This window comes from Oratosquilla oratoria, chromosome 8 (assembly GCF_046742065.1).
Source record: "Oratosquilla oratoria isolate Oo_2021 chromosome 8, ASM4674206v1, whole genome shotgun sequence".
Lineage (NCBI taxonomy): Eukaryota > Metazoa > Arthropoda > Malacostraca > Stomatopoda > Squillidae > Oratosquilla > Oratosquilla oratoria.
Genome location: NC_134784.1, coordinates 35,599,502 through 35,609,637, shown reverse-complemented (window position 1 = coordinate 35,609,637; position 10,136 = coordinate 35,599,502).

The following is a 10,136-nucleotide window of genomic DNA, read 5'->3' as shown; positions in this document are numbered from 1 at the left end:
ACATTTAAGGGAATTTAATCATTGCATTGATTGGGATAACACAAAGAAAATTGTCTTAAGTAAGGACATTAAGGCGAGGAATATCATAGAATCATGTTATATAAAAGCTTCATTTGAGAACAACATGAATATGAGTATGGGAATGTATCAATTAGATAACTTTTTAACATACAAAATTGTTGACAGTAGCCGGCTCAAACGTCCGGCAGTACTAAGAGAGTGAGGTCACAATATCAAATCAAATCAAATCAAATCAGCCATCCTGAGTCCACTGCTGAACAAAGGCCTCCTTCATAGCATTCCATGATTCACACGACCGTGCTACCCTCTGCCACGTCACTCCCGCAAATCTCTCGATCTCGTCTCTCCACCTTCTGTCTGGTCTCCCTCTTCCACGCTTCCTATCTCGCGGCGTCCATTCAGTAACACACTTGCTCCATCGCTCATCAGTCGTTCGCACCAACTTATCTGCCCAATTCCACTTCCTCTCTTTTACTGCTTCCACAATATCTTTCACTCTAGTCTGCTCTCTCACCCAACTTGCTCTCTTTCGGTCTCTCAGTGTTATTCCCATTATTGATCTCTCCATTCTCCTCTGTGCAGTCCTTAGCTTTATTTCCATCGCCCTCGTCAGCTTCCAAGTCTCACATCCGTAGATTATTGCTGGTAGAATGCATTGGTTGTAAACTTTACGTTTCAAACATAAAGGTAGAGAGCCTCTCAGGATTTTACTATACTTACCAAACATTTTCCAACCAATTGTAATGCGTCTTTTTATCTCATTATCATGATCTTTCGTCACCTTCACCATCTGGCCTAAATAATTATACTCTTCAACTTCCTCAAGACTCTCATCATCAATTACAATCTCTTTACTTTGAACTTTCGTGTTGAACATTACTTTGGTTTTATTCTTATTCAATTTTAAACCTACTTTGATACTTTCTTTGTTTAGATCGCTCAGCATATCTTGCAAGTCTTCTGCTCTTTCTGAAATAAGAATGATGTCATCTGCAAATCTTAGGTGGTTCAAATATTCGCCATTAATCTTCAAGCCTTTCTTTTCCCAACTCAACCTCCTGAAAATATCTTCTAAACAAGCTGTAAATAGTTTGGGTGAAATTGTATCGCCTTGCCGTACTCCTTTCTCGATTTTAATCTTTTCTGTGCCTTTATGTAGTTGAACTATAGCGGTACCTTTCGAATAAATATTTTCTAAAACTCTTACGATCTGTTCGTTTGTACCTTGTTTGCGTAGCGAGTTTAGTATTGCTATTTGTTCTACTGAATCAAAGACCTTCTCGTAATCTACAAAAGCTAAACACAGAGGTATATTATATTCTGTCGTTTTCTCGATTAGTTGGTTTATCGCCTGCAAATGGTCTAGAGTTGAATATCCGCTTCTAAAGCCTGCCTGTTCTCTCGGTTGGTTTCCATCTAAAACTTGACTCAGTCTATGTGTGAGGATCTTGGAGAATACTTTATATACGTTTGATAGCAAGCTAATCGGTCGATAGTTACTAAGGTCCTTCTGGTCTCCTTTTTTATGAAGCAACATCACTATAGCATTGCACCACGCATCCGGAACGCTTTCTTGACGTAAGCACTGGGTGTACAACTCAGCTAATTTAATATGAACTAATTTACCAGCGTCTTTCAATAGATCTATTGATATACCATCTTCCCCAGGTGCTTTTCCTCTTTTCATAGTTTTTAGAGCAAATTCTACTTCTTCCTTTGTAATGTCTGGTACACTACTAACGTCTACACATGAATTTACTGACTCAACTACAGCCTTCGAAGAGTAAAGCTCTTGGTAAAATTCTTCTACTCCTTTTACCATTTTGTCTCTACATTTAATTATTTCTCCATTTCTATCTTTCAAACATATCATTTGCTGTCTTCCTAAAGCCTGTTTACGCTCGGTCATTTTAATACTTTTACCTTTCCGAATAGTTTCTTCTATTTCGTCCATGTTTCTCTTTCTTTTCTCTAATCTCTGTCTTTTGTTGATAAGCTTGTTTAGTTCTACTCTTTCTATTTCGTCTCTACTGCTTTTAATCTGCATGTTCCTTCTTCTTTTAATTAGGTCATTTGTAGCTTTGGAGTATTTGTTTTCTCTAATGTTTTTTGTACTTCCTACTTTCTCTGCTGATTCCTTAATGATATTCACTAAATTCACATTGATATCTTCCACGCTGTCCTCGTTAGTTCTTAGAGATTCGAATCTATTTTTAATTTCTAATTGAAATATCTTTTTATTGTCCTTAACCTTTACAAGGCTTATTTTCCTTTTTAAAACTAGTTTATTTCTCTCGGCTTTGAAGTTGAATTTAGCTGTGCATCCTACCATTCTATGGTCACTCCCTATGTTGACTTTATTTATCACCGTAACATTGCTAACGCTTTTGCTCTCATCTCCTAATATGAAGTCTATTTCGTTTTTTGTTGTTCCATTTGGACTTCTCCACGTCCATTTACGACCTACACGCTTTTGAAAGAAAGTGTTCATTATCCCCATATTGTAGTTCTCTGCAAAATTGACTAACATCTCACCTCTGTCATTTCTTTCACCTACTCCAAACTTCCCAATGCACGTCTCATCTCCCATCTTCTTCCCTACTTTAGGATTAAAGTCTCCTATCACCAAAGTGTACTTACTTTTTTCTTGGTCCATTACTTGACTTAAATCATCATAGTAGGACTCAATTTCCTCGTCTGAACTCTGTGAAGTTGGTGCATAGACCTGAACTATTTTTAGAGTGTACCTTTTACAAAGCCTAATCACAATCCAAGCTACCCTGTCCGATAAACTACTGAATTTGATTACGTTACCCGCAACCTCTCGGTTGATCAAGAATCCTACTCCACTAGATCTTTCTTTGTCCTTACCTCTATAGTAGAACAGGCAGTGACCATCTTGTAATTGTACCAGCTTTTCTTCCGTTCTTCGGACTTCGCTCAGTCCTACGATGTCCCATTTGATGTTGTCTAGTTCTTCCATTAAACTCTCCAGTCTGTGGTCTTCTGATGACTTCTTACGTTGTAAGTATAGATCTTCATTTTCTTCATGTTCTTTAATGTCCAAGACTTGGATCTGCTTGGACAGTGCTTACTCACATTCGGTGGCACACTGCCCGTAAGCACACGAGGCAATGCGGTTGGACCTTTAGGTGACGATGATCCAACAGGAACGCCCGGTTTTCTTTTGATTGTGCTATTCATATTCATGTTGGCTATGAAGGGGGGGTTGGCAGTAATCTCACCTCCTTGCCAACTGGTTTCTGGTGAGATATTTCTCTAGTGTCACCTTATTCATTATATTCGGTGAAGCCCTATTACTATAGGGTGCCCAATGGTCCACGCCGTCATTATGACGGTACCCCATATATCTATGAGGAATTTCCCTGTTTGCCAACAGGGACGTGTCAGTTAGCAGTGGGTCCTGCAACTGTGTGTTTGAGCTGCTCTTTGTCTGATCCTTCCTACAAAACCTGTTCGATATGGGTGACCCTGCAGAGATTTCCTCTCTATCGACATAGCTTTTGTAATCATAAAGATTCTTAAGCCTGTCCACCACGTCAAGGTGTCAACTCTCGGATAGGGAGGTCACAATAGACCTGTCCTAATTCCCCCCTAGTGTGCTTCTTTTGTATATATATTGTCACTGTTTCCTTATTCTGTACCTTTGAAAATGTCTTGAATAGACGAAAACGTTCGGTCACCTTTCATTTTATTTTCCAAATGGTTGTATTACACATTTTGTGAATCACGTGTTTTTGTTATTTATTCGCATACATAACTATATATATATATATATATATATATATATATACATGTATATATATATATATATATATATATATATACATTTATATACGGGCACATATTACATATATATATATATATATATATATATATATACATATATATATACGGGCACATATTATATATATATATATATATATATATATATATACATATGTATATATATATACATGTATATATATATATATGATATATATGTATATATATATAATCAAATAAAATAGAATCAGCCAGCCTGAGTCCACTGCTGAACAAAGGCCTCCTTCATAGCATTCCATGAACAACACGACCGTGCCATCCTCTGCCACGTCACTACTGCAAATCTCTCGATCTCGTCTCTCCACCTTCTGTCTGGTCTCCCTCTTCCACGCTTCCCATCTCGCGGCGTCTACTCAGTTACACACTTGCTCCATCGCTCATCAGTCGTTCGCACCAACTTACCTGCCAATTCCACTTCCTCTCTTTTACTGCCTCCATAATATCTTTCACTCTAGTCTGCTCTCTCACCCAACTTGTTCTCTTTCGGTCTCTCAGTGTTATTCCCATCTCCTCTGTGCAGTCCTTAGCTTTGCTTCCATCGTCCTCGTCAGCTTCCAAGTCTCACATCCGTAGTTTATTGCTGGTAGAATGCATCGATTGTAAACTTTACGTTTCAAACATAAAGGTAGAGAGCCTCTCAGGATTTTATTATACTTACCAAACATTTTCCAACTAATTGTAATGCGTCTTTTTATCTCATTATCATGATCTTTCGTCACCTTCACCATCTGGCCTAAATAATTATGCTCTTCAACTTCCTCAAGACTCTCACCATCAATTACAATATCTTTACTTTGAACTTTCGTGTTGAACATTACTTTGGTTTTATTCTTATTCATTTTTAAACCTACTTTGATACTTTCTTTGTTTAGATCGCTCAGCATATCTTGCAAGTCTTCTGCTCTTTCTGAAATAAGAATAATGTCTGCAAATCTTAGGTGATTTGAATATTCGCCATTAATCTTCAAACTTTTCTTTTCCCAACTCAACCTTCTGAAAATATCTTCCAAACAAGATGTAAATAACTTGAGTGAAATTGTATCGCCTTGTCGTACTCCTTTCTTGATATTCATCTTTTCTGTTTCTATATGTAGTCGAATTATAGCGGTACCTTTCGCATAAATCTTTTCTAAAAATCTTACGATCTGTTCGTTTGTACCCTGTTTGCGTAGCGAGTTTAGTATTGCTATTTGTTCTATCGAGTCAAAGACCTTCTCGTAATCTACAAAAGCTGAACACAGAGGTATATTGTATTCTGTCGTTTTCTCGATAAGTTGATTAATCGCCTGCAAATGGTCTGGAGTAGAATATCCGCTCCTATACCCTGCCTGTTCTCTCGGTTAACAAGGTCCTTCTGGTCTCCTTTTTTACGAAGCAACATCACTATAGCATTGCACCACGCATCAGGGACTCTTTCTTGACGTAAGCACTGGGTGTACAACTCAGCTAATTTAATATGAACTAATTTCCCTGCGTCTTTCAATAGATCTATTGATATGCCATCTTCCCCAGGTGCTTTATCTCGTATCATAGTTTTTAGAGCAAATTCTACTTCTTGCTTTGTAATCTCTGGTACACTACTAACGTCAACACATGAATTTACTAACTCAACTACGGTCTTCGACGAGTAAAGTTCTTGGTAAAATTCTTCTACTCGTTTTACCATTTTGTCTCTACATTTAATTATTTCTCCATTTCTATCTTTCAAACATATCATTTGCTGTCTTCCTAAAGCATGTCTGCGTTCGGTCATTTTAATACTTTTACCTTTCCGAACAGTTTCCTCTATTTCATACACGTTTTTCTTTCTTTTCTCTAATCTCCGCCTTTTGTTGATAAGCTTGTTTAGTTCCACTCTTTCTATTTCGTTTCTCCTGCTTTTAATCTGCATGGTCCTTCTTCTTTTAATTAGGTCATTTGTAGCTTTGGAGTATTTGTTCTCACTAATGTTTTTTGTACTTCCTACGTTCTCTGCCGATTGTCTAATGATATTCACTAAATTCATATCAATATCTTCCACGCTGTCCTCGTTAGTTCTTATAGGTTCGAAGCTATTTCTAATTTCTAACTGAAATTTCTTATTATTATCCTTAACCTTTGCGAGGCTTATTTTCTTTCTTAAAACTAGTTTATTTCTCTCGGCTCTGAAATTAAATTTAGCTGTGCATCCTACCATTCTATGGTTACTACCTATGTTGACTTTATTTATCACCGTAACATTGCTAACGCTTTTGCTCTCATCTCCTAATATGAAGACTATTTCGTTCTTTGTTGTTCCATTTGGACTTCTCCACGTCCATTTATGACCTACACGCTTTTGAAAGAAAGTGTTCATTATCCTCATGCTGTAGTTCTCTGCAAAATTTACTAATATCTCGCCTCTGCCATTTCTTTCACCTCCTCCAAACTTACTAATGCACGTCTCATTTCCCATCTTCTTACCCACTTTAGCATTAAAGTCGCCTATTACTATCGTGTACTTACTTTTTTCTTGATCCATTACCTGACTTAGATCATCATAGAAGGACTCAATTTCATCGTCTGAACTCTGTGAAGTTGGTGCATAAACCTGAACTATTTTTAGAGTGTATCTTTTGCACAGCCTAATCACAATCCAAGCTACCCTGTCTGACAAACTACTGAATTTGACTACGTTACCAACTACTTCTCAGTTTATCAAGAATCCTACTCCACTAGATCTTTCTTTGTCCTTACCTCTATAGTAGAACAGGTGGTGACCATCATGTAATTGTTTCAGCTTTTCTTCCGCTCTTTGGACTTCGCTCAGTCCTACGATATCCCACTTGATGTTGTCTAGTTCTTCCATTATACTCTCCAGTCTGTAGTCTTCTCAGAGACTTCTTACGTTGTGTAGATCTTCATTTTCTTCATGTTGTTTAATGTCCAAGACTTGGATCTGCTTGGACAGTGCTTACTCACATTCGGTGACACACTGCCCGTAAGCACACGAGGCAATGCGGTTGGACCTTTGGGAGACGATGATCCAACAGGAACGCCCGGTGTTTTTTTTTTTTTTTTTTTTTGTGATATTCATATTTGCTATGAAGAGGGGTTGGCAGTAATCTCACCTCCGTGCCAACTGGTTTCTGGTGATATATTTCTCTAGTGTCACCTTATTCATTATATTCAATGAAGCCCTATATATAGGGTGCCCAGTGGTCCACGCCGTCATTATGACGGTACCCCATATATCTATGAGGAATTTCCCTGTTTGCCATCAGGGACGAACCAGATAGCAGTGGGTCCTGCGACTGTGTGTTTGAGTTGCTCTTTGTCTAATCTTTCTTACAAAACCTGTTCGATATGGGTGACCCTGCAGAAATTTCCTCTCTATCGACATAGTTTTTGTAATCATTAAGATTCTTAAGCCTATCCACCACGTCAAGATGTCAATTCTCGGATATATATATATATATATATATATATATATATATATATATATATATATATATATTTATATATATGTATATATATTTGTATTCATATATGTATATAATATATATATGATATATACAATATATATAATAAATATATATATATATTATATATACATATACCAAGGCTTTTCCCCCCCTTACAAGGGAGGTAGCCAAAAAGGAAAAGGGATAAAATCATTCCCACCCATTCCATCCCTGAATACACTACACACCCCTCCACCCTCCCTCTTATCTTAGCACCTCCTTGATGACGGGTCATCCCTGCACCTTGTCCACTGCCCTGGGTCAGAAGCAGTGTTGCAAGACACAGCACATCCACAGCAAGGCCGCTTCAATAAATCGGTGACCCCCCTCTCCGTCCCCCCATGCATAAAAGGAGAAGACGGGGAGAAATCCCTTCGGGCTGCGTCAAATTTTGCTCACACATACTACCTCACCCTCCATCCCCCCGCCCATTCCACCTCATTCAATCACAACATCATCCATATACAACCACTCTCCATTCACCCCTGTCTTCTATCCTCTCCCGTCCTTCCTCAACAGACATTCCCCTCTTCCCCAAAGCCCCCTTCACCCCATGCATCCACCTCGTCCTAGGACGTCCCCTTATGTTCACTCCCTCCACATCTGCCTTCCATACCTCATTTACTAGTCTTTCTTCACTCATTCTTTCCATATGTCCAAACCATCCAAATACTCTTTCATCAACCCTATCTCCCAACTCCCTTTCCACCCCCGTTCTTCTACTCACCTCCTCATTTCTCACCCTATCTAGACTAGTAGCCCCCATCATACTTCTCAGACACCTCATCTCAAACACATTCAAACTCCTTCTCTCTCTCCCTAAAATATTCTGCCCATCTTCCCCTTACTGCCTTCTCTTCCATTATCATCTCTCCATCTGCACCTTTTACCTTTTCTTCTCTACTTGATTCGCCTTTTCCTCTCTTAATTTCTTTCCAAAACATCTTTTTATTACTTTCAAAATTTTCTGTCATACTCTTACCCCACTTCACATCTGCTCTCCTCTTTGCCTCCTTTACCTTTTGCTTTACTTCTCTTTTCTTTGTACCTCTCATATGACTCACTCGTCCTATTTTGTAGCCAATTTGTGAAAGCTCGCTTCTTCTCTTCTACAACCTTCTTTGTTTCCTCATCCCACCATTCACTACCCTTCCTTCTATTTCCTCCTGTCCTTCTTGTTCCACACACACCATCCTTGCATACTTTGTGACTCCCTCCTTGAACCATCCCCATTCCTCCTCCACACCTAGCTCTACTCTATCCTTCACTCCCTCCCACTCCTCCTTCAGCTTCTTTTTGTACTCCTTCTCCTTTTCCTTTTCATTTAAAAGGTTCATTCTAAGCACCTCCCTACCTTTTGTCCCTTTCCTTTTCCTCCATCTATCCTCCACTCTCAACTTACCTTCCACCAAAAAATGATTTGATGTTCCCCCACCCTCTCCCCTTAGCACATGTACATCCTTAACTCTTCTTATCATAGTCCTATTTACCACTACATAATCCATCAACGCTCTATCTACCACCCTTCCACCCACCACCCTCTCCATGTGTACTTATGCTTGACTTTCTTATGAAATACTGTATTTGCTACTATCAACTCTCTTTCTAGACACATTTCCACCATCAACTCTCCACTACGATTCTTTCCTGGAACTCCACATTTCCCAACCACTCCATCAATTGGCTCCTTTCCTACCCTAGCATTAAGGTCTCCCAGTACTATTACATTGACATTTCTCCCTAAATTCTCTATGCACTCATTTAGATCTATCCAAAAGGCCTCCCTTTCTTCTACACTCTTCTCACTGCCAGGCCCATATGCACTTACAAAGACCTACATCTCCTTTCCCAGTTTCACCTTCATCCACATCATCCTTGAGGAAACCTCCTTCCACTCCATTACACGTTTACCTATCTCTTCACTTACTAGAATAGCCACCCCTTCCCTCCCTCGCCCTCTCTTCACTCCTGATAACCTCCCACTTGCACTCCCAAACTTACAGTCACCCTTCCCTTTCAACTTAGTTTCACTCAAAGCCAACACATCCATCTTTCTTCTCACAAACATACTACCTATATCTTCCCTTTTACTCTCATCCGTACCACATCCACGCACATTGAAAGACCCAAACCTCAGGGTGCTGGTCGGAAAACTCCCAGACCCTCTTATGCCTTTACTTTTTCGTTTAGGAATGTCCCCTGTGGGGCTATAAGGAGAAGGATGCCTAGTCCCACTCCCCGTCCCTTTCTTCTCGCCTCTTACGATCCAAGTGGAAATACTTGGTGGCAGTATTCTTTTCCCCCACCACAGGGAATTCCCCCACAACAGAAAATGAATACTCAGAGAAATGGTACAGGACAGCAACAAGGGGTTGGGGAACATCATAACGGAGGGACAGTCGTAGTATAAAAGTGTCATCATTTCTCTATGAAGAGTTTTCCTCTATCATAGACAAAATGATGTGTGACTCTGGTCCGTAGGGGCGCCCCATATAGACCCTAAAGTATCAACTGCATGCTACTTTGCGACAATAACAAGCAGCCAGTAAATGGGGGTGTGCTGAGACAAATGTACACTCGTGACCTTCCTCACAAGCAATACTGTTTGCACTTAGTATAAAGGGATTCAAATGAGCCGCCCTCTCCTGGATATGGGAATTGGGAGTTACCAAGTTCGAGTTTGATTCGCCCATCTAGCATCTCCTGACACATGTGCCATGTTGACGTACTCTTTGCTAATGAATTTACTTATATATTTGTTTATTTCCTTGCTTTTTCGTGTGTTTG